Source organism: Phaseolus vulgaris, chromosome 3 (assembly GCF_051622355.1).
Source record: "Phaseolus vulgaris cultivar YP4 chromosome 3, ASM5162235v1, whole genome shotgun sequence".
NCBI classification, from domain to species: domain Eukaryota; kingdom Viridiplantae; phylum Streptophyta; class Magnoliopsida; order Fabales; family Fabaceae; genus Phaseolus; species Phaseolus vulgaris.
In genome coordinates, this window is record NC_143500.1 from 10,905,523 (window position 1) to 10,915,410 (window position 9,888).

At 32.1% G+C, this 9,888-nt stretch overlaps 1 pseudogene; it reads left to right on the forward strand.

Moving 5' to 3' along the window:
- The first annotated feature begins 4,205 nt into the window (after positions 1-4,205).
- LOC137839060 (uncharacterized) lies at positions 4,206-5,420 on the forward strand (annotated as a pseudogene).
- Positions 5,421-9,888: the final 4,468 nt, after the last annotated feature.

Here is a 9,888-nt window from a genome sequence, read left to right on the forward strand (position 1 = left end):
TGAATTCATGATAAATAAAACTCTTCTGCATTTTTTTCATTTACAATTTTTTTTCAATAAAGGTATTTTAAGGGTTTGGGAGATCAAATGATAAAGTTTTTTTTTTTTAAATTAGAGGATTAGAAACATATTGCTTTCCAATTAGCTGTTTTTGCATTAATTGCTATTTCATTTGTTTTATTGATTAGTGTAGCTGTTTTATGACATACATGCGTTAGAGTATCTGGTAATGTTAATGAAGCAGAGCCATAATTGATTAAAAAGAATATGAAGTAACCTTTTTGACCTATATTTTACATAAAGGAACAACCTTTTGACCACGACCTCGATTGCAGTTTGATTCTGGTTATTTGTATCCAGGTTGTTCCATTTCCATGTTTATTCCAAAATCCTATAATCTTTTTTCCTTTTCTTAACCTGAGCCAAGGGTTTCAAGGTCAACTGCATAACATAAAGAGGATACTGACAAAAGTGCACTAAACCAGAATGCATCTTCTCCCAGTTATGCTTTTGCTAGACAAAATTCTTTGGATATCGAATTCAAATAGCATAAAGTGTAGGTCATGCAAAAATCTCCACCTCCTAAAATATCGTTTTCCAAAAGCCATGCACTACAAAGTTAATTTACACTTTCCATAAAGTTTGTAAGATAAGATTACTGAACATAATTATTGTCTTAAGCATTCCAATTCCAATGTTAGTGGTTTAACATAAATATATGTGTTCCAACCACAACATAACACATCAACCTCTTTAATGGTCAACCTTCCTCTTTTTGGCCTATATCATGATAAGCCACCATCAAATTTTATACTTACACACTACACAACTCAACTCTTTCTAAACGTCCATTATGAATTTAAAACTGATTTTTTTAAGTTTAACTCAATTTTATAAAATTAATTTATAAAATTAATTTATAAAATTAAATTTATAATATATTAATTTATAATATATTAATAAATGATTTATTAATAGTCTAATAGTAAATGGTGTGATAAATCTACAAATTATTGTTAAAATAAACTTTAAATAGTTCTGATATTATATTAACATTACAATAGAAATATTTTTAGACACCAAAATAATTAGTTGTAATAGTAACTAAATTAGAAACCATTTTAGAAACTAAAAAAAAATTGATTTCTAAATTAGTTTATATTATTGTTAAATAGTTTCTAAATTGGTATCTAATTAACTACCAAGGTTTTAACTACCAATTATTTAATTTCTAAATTTGGTAGCAAAAACCTTAGTTGCTAATTAGATAACAATTTAGAAATTATTTAATAATAATAGAAACTAATCTAAAAACAATTTTTTTTTAGTTTTTAAAATGGTCTCTAATTTCGTTACTATTGCAACTAATTATTTTGGTCTCTTTAAATTTAAATCTTATAAAATCAATTTATGAAATGAGATTTATATTAACTTATATGTTACACTACAAGAAAATCATGAAATAGAAACCAATTTTTAGAGACCAAAATAATTAGTTACAATAGTAACCAAATTAGAGACCATTTTAAAAACTAAAAAAAAAATTGATTTCTAAATTAGTTTATATTATTGTGAAATAGTTTTTAAATCAGTATCTAATTAGCTATTAAGGTTTTAACTACCAATTATTTAGATTCTAAATTTGGTAGCAAAAATCTTAGTTGCTAATTAGATACTAATTTAGAAATCGTTTAACACTAATATAAACTAATTTAGAAACCAAAAATTTATTTATTCTCTAAAATAGTCTCTAATTTAGTCACTATAATAACTAATTATTTTTTGTCTCTAAAATAGTTTTTATTTCATTCTTTTCTTATAGTGTTATAAAAAGTAATTATTTTTAATTAATATGAAATCTATAATATTATCTTTCTATATTATAACAAAAGTTTATACATCTCATTTGGACCCAAGTGCTAAAAGAAGGGCTAGTTTTGGGTTTTGACTTTTGCAGGATAAAAGATTTGTTAAGTGGAATCGCGATATTTCAGGTTTTGGTGTCTGAAACTACTCTGCCCACTAATCTAACTTTTAATGTCTTTCTAATTACTATTAATTTAGAAGGATAGTGCTGAGAAAAGTTCATGATAACGAGAGTTATTTTACCACTAACTGCGGTGTCGTTAAAAACACGTGTACTTTATTTAAAATGCTAAATCTCTCTCTTTCTTTTTCAAGTTTAACATCTTTCTCAATTAATTCATCGAACTTGTCCCTACATCTGTGATTTTAAACAATCTTTTTTGGGATTTTAAATTTGACTTCTTTTCGTAACTTCACTAAAGAAATATTTAAGAAAAATAAATCACAACATATTAACATTCAGAATTTCTAATACATTTTCACTCAATATCTAGAAGAAATATTAACTAACTTACTTTGGAATCTGCCTCGTTGTTTATATTAAAGAGTATATATTGAAGTTGAATATATTAAAGAGTATATATTGAAGAGAAAATATATATTTTTTTATTAATTAAAATTAAATTATACATAATTTTTTTTTTAAAGACTCTTATATTTTTTTTAAATAGTGCATAAGTTAATTTTTAATTTATTGAAAAGTTTATGTTTTTTTTTATCTTCTTAAAAATCTTATGAAAAAATGGCTTGAAACATATCCATTAGGATGATACTTCAACGGATACGAGGTGATAAATTATTCTAGATAAATAAAAGAGTGGTTCAGATAAGTTTCACTTTAGACTCTTGCATTATTTATTACCTATATAAAATAAGTATGAATTGCATGATTTATTACCTATATAAAACAACTATGAAGTAGATGAAAATAAAAATATAATTTTTATTTGTATAAAATCTAGATAGTATTTACTACCGACTGAATAATTGTTACTTGTTCATAGATCGTTTCTTTTCTGATTTCCTTCTTATATTCATTCTTTAGTATTGGATTGGGAGTAGTTATGCAAAATGTTACTCAACGATCAAATAAGTGTTTTGTATTAGAGTAGGTGATATATTGATAAAAATGTACATTATTCTTGTATAATCATGCTTATTTATAATATTTATAATGAGTTATTTCATTTATAGGTTATATTTAATGTATATCTTAACGAAAATAGCGTTACAAATTTATCGCGTGTTACCTAATTTATCATATATTTTTTAATTTATTGTGTATTTTCTTATCTTACCATATTGCATTAGTTCTATACGATGGGGACGGATACCAAATGACATGGTTTACTCACTCCAAATGACATGGTTTACTCGCTCTTGATAGATAAATAATTAAAAAAATAATAATGAAACCATCTACCATTTACGCACATTTCTTTTAAAAATGTCAATTAAGAGGGAATAAAAACATAGTGTATGAAAAAGATACTTCCAATAAAAGGGACCAAAGTAAAAGTTAACCATAATATTGGTCAAAAGTTTTGTTTGTGCAAAATTAGTAAAATGGAAATCCTCAATAGTTGACCAAATATTAATTAATTGAGATCGTGGATTTTGGAGCCCATCGTTTGCAATGCATGTATTAAACTATGTCCGCGAACCAACCTAAAAGATACATTTTTTTTTATATTGGATCAATTAGTGATTATAAATGTGTTATATATAGAGATAGATAAGTGTAATAATAATTGTTTGTTTTAGAATTATAACAAAATATCTTCATATATAAAAACAAAAATACTTTTTCTAATACTATTTACAAAGAAAATTATTTGTCTTTCTACAAGACTTTTTTCTGATTATCTGGTGTATTAATTATTTTTTAATATTCTGAATTAATTAAGATTTTTTAGTAGAAGAAATATATTAAAATTAATGTTAAGTATAATAGTTTTTATTCTTTTTTGGGCCTCCATTTGTTTTGGGCCTCTTTGAGCTTCAGCTATTATTCTGAATCTCATCACTTTGTATATATCTTCTCTGGACCTTCTTTCTGTTTTATCAGATAATAATAATCTCTGAATTCCTTTTTCTCTTCAAACACGTGTATTGTTACTCTTCTTCGTCCACTGTGCTAGGGTCCCCGTTTCTGTTTCTTGGGTTCTTTTTCTTTTTATCAGGTGGCTCCAAGTTCGTGTCGCTCTTCTTTGGCACCGCTGGTCCGATCAAGCAACATCACGGACACGCACCAAATCTATTATGGTATCAGAGCTCTTCCTTTGAGAAGCTCTGCTGCGCGCTCCCTTTTTCTTTTTCTTTTTTCTTCATCTTTATGAACATTTCTTGTATTTACTTTGTTTTCTTTCTTCCTGTCTAGTGAAATGGCGGAAGAACGAACAACAAGGACTACGCTGGAACCCTCTGCAAACAGCTATCTCTATCTACATCCCGGAGAGAACCCAGCAGCTTCACTGGTCTCGCCGGTTCTTGACTCAACGAACTACCACTCATGGAGCAGGTTCGTTATAACGGCGTTGAGCGCAAAGAATAAGGTGGAATTCGTTTTGGGAACTCACCCCTGCCCACCGATGAACGATTCTACATATTCGGCGTGGATAAGATGCAACAACATGGTAGTTTCATGGTTAATGCATTCGGTATCCCTTCCAATTAGGCAAAGTGTTATTTGGATGGACGTAGCGGTTGATGTTTGGAATGATTTAAAAACACGATATTCACAAGGTGACCTATCCTGAATTTTCGATCTGCAATTAGAGGCCTCTTCCTTGAGTCAAAATGATTTGTCAGTCACCGATTACTTTACCAAATTAAGGATAATTTGGGATGAACTTGATAATTTTCTACCTAACCCCGTTTGTGTTTGTGAGAATAAATGTTCTTGTACTGTAGCATCTACTATCAGCAAAAGGAAGTGCGAAGACCAGGCAATGCAATTCTTGCAGGGGCTTAATGAACAATTCAGCAATATTCGATCTCACGTGCTCCTTATGGAACCAGTACCGCCTATCTCCAAAATCTTCTCTCTAGTGGCTCAGCAAGAGCGTCAATTGGCAAGTAATTTTTTTATTACAAGCATTAATCATACTAGTACAAGTCGTAATTTTGCTATCACTTGCTCTTTCTGTGGAAAATTGGGTCACACCGAGAACGTATGTTTCAGGAAAGTAGGTTTTCCAAATGAAGAGAATAAAAATTTTAGGTTCAACAACAATAGAAAAGTTTGTACCCACTGTGGTAAGATAGGTCACACCATAGACACTTGTTACAGGAAGCATGGTTTTCCTCCGGGTTACAATCCACCTAACAGTAGGACAACCCCTTTACTCAATGTTATTCTAACTGACGATGTTTCTTTTGAGAATTGTCAACAAGAACAGGGAAATGAAGACATGCGTTCTGCCTTTACAGCTCAACAATGTCAGGTTCTGTCTGCATTGCTCAAACAAAATTTTGCCAACAATACAACAAGTCAACCCTCTGCACAATTAAACCAAGTGGGCTCCTTCACTGTTGATACAAACCGTAAATAATCTCCAACAGGTAATGTTATTCTTTCAAATCTTTACACTACTATTAAAGGCTCCTGGATACTAGATTCAGGAGCAACTGACCATGTTTGCACTTGCTTGTCTGATTTCACCACGTATAAAAGCATCAAACCTGTTCTCATTAGTCTACCGAATGGGCACTGTTTTTACACCAGTTATTCTATAACTGTTTCTTTTAGCAATAGATTTTATCTAACAAATGTTTTGTATGTACCTGAATTTACTTTCAATTTAGTGTCCGCTTCTAAACTTGCTTCAAATCTGAACTGCCAATTAATTTTCTCATCTAAGGATTGTGTAATACAGGACAATCTAACGAAAGAGAAGATTGGTACAGTTGATGCTAAAGATGGCTTGTATGTTTTTCATAGAAATGTCACGAACAATTTTGTTCCTTCTTTTCATTGTGTAACGAAGGATGATAATTTGTGGCACAACAGACTGGGACATCTTTCTAATGAAAGATTGCATGTTTTGAGATCTCGATATTCTTGTATTCCTCTCAAAAAAAACATATCTGTGTGATACTTGCCATAGAGCAAAGCAACGAAAACTTCCCTTTGTTTTAACTGATTCCACTACTTCCAAAAATTTTGATATTTTACATATGGATATTTGGGGTCCCTGCTCTATCATTTCTATGCATGGTTTTAGATATTTCTTAACTATTGTGGATGATTTTTCTCGTTATACTTGGGTCATTCTTATTCGCACAAAATCTGAAGTGAGAACTCATGTAACTAGCTTTATATCTTATGTTGAAAATCACTTTCAAACTACTATTAAAATTATTCGCTCTGATAATGGAGCTGAGTTTGCCATGACAAATTTTTTCTCTTCTAAAGGAATTATTCATCAAAAAACCTGCATTGAAACACCTGAGCAAAATGGTATAGTAGAGCGTAAACACCAACATATTCTTAATGTGACTCGTGCTTTACTTGTTCAAGCTAATTTACCTCCTATATTTTGGCACTTTGCTGTTTTGCATGTTGTTTTACTTATTAATTGTATACCAACTCCTTTACTTAAAAACATGACCCGCTATGAAAGACTATATGGTACTCTATATGACATTTCTTTACTGCGTGTTTTTGGCTGCCTTTATTATTCCAGCACTATCAAATCTGATCGAAAAAAACTAGATGATAGATCTGTTTCTGGTATCTTTTTAGGTTTTCAACCTCACACAAAAGGTAATCTTTTTCTTAATCTTAAGAATCATAGAATTGAGATCTCAAGACATACTGTTTTTTTATGAAAATCTCTTTCCTTACAAAATGAAAGATGATAACAATAAGAGTCCCAACAGTTTATCCTTGCCCATTCCCCAATCTTATAACCCCAATTATGATTTTTTTTCTCTGATAATACTGTTACTGAGCCCATGTTCCCCACTGAAATTGTGGATCACAATCTGCCAAGAAGATTGATCCAGAAGGGCACCAACATATCTTGAAGATTTTCGTACTGATTTGGCATCAACACATAATACAAGTTCAAAATATCCCATTGGTAATTTTGTTTCCTATAATCAATTATCTTCCAATTTTAAACACATTGTTGTCTCTTTTTCTTATTCCAATGAACCCTGCACTTATAAGGATGCCTCCAAACATGACTGCTGGAAAAAGGCAATGGAGGTCGAGCTCAATGCCCTCTCGGCTAATCAAACTTGGACCCTTGTACTGCTTCCATCAGGAAAAACAGCAATTGGGTGTCGTTGGGTATACAAAGTCAAACATAAATCTGATGGCACGATAGATCGTTACAAAGCACGCCTTGTTGCAAAAGGCTACACGCAACTTGAAGGGCTCGACTTTCTCGACACCTTTGCCCCTGTCGCAAAGCTTACCACTCTACGTCTTCTTTTGGCTGTGGCTTCATCACACAACTGGGATCTCAAACAGCTGGACGTTAATAACGCCTTCCTCCATGGAGATCTACATGAAGAAGTCTACATGAAGCCTCCACCTGGGGTTGCTGTTCCTAATCCAAAATTCGTGTGCAAACTCCAGCAATCTCTCTATGGGCTACGACAGGCTGGCAGGCAATGGTATGCTAAATTATCACATTTTTTACTCAATAATGGTTATGTGTTATCTGCTGCTGATCATTCTTTATTTTTAAAAACACATTCTAATCATATCACTGCTCTTCTTGTGTATGTCGACGATATTGTGCTCACGGGCAACAATGCTGAGGAGATCAAGCACATCACCACCCTGTTGCATCAACACTTCCAAATCAAAAATCTGGGTGATCTCACATTCTTTCTGGGACTCGAGGTAGCCCGCAACAGCGCTGGAATCCACCTATCCCAACGAAAATACACCATGGATCTTCTACATGAAACATGGATGCTTGAATGTGCACCAGTCCCCACTCATATGGTCCACTCTTCACCTCTCTCCAGCACTCAAGGAGTTCCACTAGCTGCTGCCGACTCGTCTTCATACCGCAGATTAATAGGAAGACTTATTTACTTGACTAACACCAGGCCAGATATCACATTCAGTGTGAACAAGCTCAGTCAGTTTGTATCCGCACCCACCACTATTCACCAACAAGCTGCCTTTCGCATCCTTCGGTACTTGAAGAATACCCCTGGCAACGACATCTTTCTATCAGCAGCAAGCATCCCCCAGCTAAAGGCATATGGCGACTCGGATTGGGCTACCTGTCCAGAGACAAGAAAGTCTGTCACAGGTTTTTCAATTTATCTTGGTGAGTCTCTTGTGTCTTGGAAATCCAAGAAGTAGCAGACGATCTCCAGAAGCTCCTCTGAAGTTGAGTACCGTGCTCTAGCAGCAACTACATGCGGGATCTAGTGGCTGACATATCTGCTTCGTGATCTTCATGTTTCCTTCACCCAACCAGCACTACTCTACTGTGATAACCAGTCTGCAATCCAGATTGCATCAAATCAAGTTTTCCACGAACGCACTAAACATATCGAAATCGACTGCCACCTTGTTCGGGAGAAACTTAACGCTGGACTGATAAAACTCCTTCCGATTCCTTCCTCCATGCAAACAACAAATATGTTCACAAAGCCTCTGCCTCCATCTACATTCCAGCAGCTCCAATCCAAGCTGGGCATGAAAAATCTTTACTTCGAGCTTGACGGGGGGTGTTAAGTATAATAGTTTTTATTCTTTTTTGGACCTCCATTTGCTTTGGCCCTCTTTGGGCTTCAACTATTATTCTGAATCTCATCACTTTGTATATATGTTCTCTGTACCTTCTTTCTGTTTTATCAGATAATAATAATCTCTGAATTCCTTTTTCTCTTCAAACACGTGTACTGTTACTCTTCTTCGTCCACTGTGCTAGGGTCCCCGTTTCTGTTTCTTGGGTTCTTTTTCTTCTTATCAGGTGGCTCCAAGTTCGTGTCGCTCTTCTTTAGCACCGCTGGTTCGATCAAGCAACATCACGAACACGCACCAAATCTATTAATTAATGACATAAAGTCTTTTTTTTTTCTTATTACAATTGAAAAGGATTGATAGGCTTAAACTATATAATCATTTTTCTATCCAGTTATTAATTAATTAGGTGAAAATAAATTAAGCGAAAAGAGGAAGAATATTCATTTTAAAATATTAAAGGTAATTTTGAATAACAGTATAAAATATTGAGAAATTTAATTTCAATAATTTATTTGATTAATTTTTCTAAATTATTTAAATTAAAGAAGAAGAAAAACTTATATATTAGAAAATGGTGTATAAAATTGTCAAAGTTTTAATTGCATTACAATTCAAAATTTTGATAAATATTAAGTATGATCAACAATAGCTATTTTATATTTTACTTGCAAATAATTTAGAAGAACTACTACGTACTTCTCTCATTTAGTCGTGGCAAGAGTGTATGTATAATTATTGGTGAACTTAGGCATGTTCTTCTTTCATTTCTGTAACTCATTTTTTAGGTGGTGGACATTTTTGTCCGATTAGATTGTGGGTAAAGATTAATTAATTTTAGTCTCTAGAAATGACTTAATTATTTAGTCACTAGTTTGTTTAAAATTTTGGAGATTAAATTATAGGAAATTTATAAAATATATTGTAGGCAAATTAAAGGGGAAAATGTAGTTTAGATTGACCTCTAAAAGTAAAAGTAAGTTGTAGTGTAATATGTTTGAGTGATATTCTTTGTTTTGTTGTACTGATTTTATTTAAGTTAAGCATTGTATTAATGCGTACATTGAGCAAATTTTAGTTCCTATATGAGAATTAGTATAAATGGTTAAACATTAATCATTTGTATTAAATCTTGAATGCAACGCTTGGAAAAATTATTTTTCATAATTTGTTAATACATACATTGTAAGTTTGTTATCACCCTCATTTTGTGTATTTCAGAAACCAAAACAAAATGTTTCCAAAATTTTATCAAATTTAAAATAATAGACTTTATTTGCACTATAGTGTTATATTTAGTG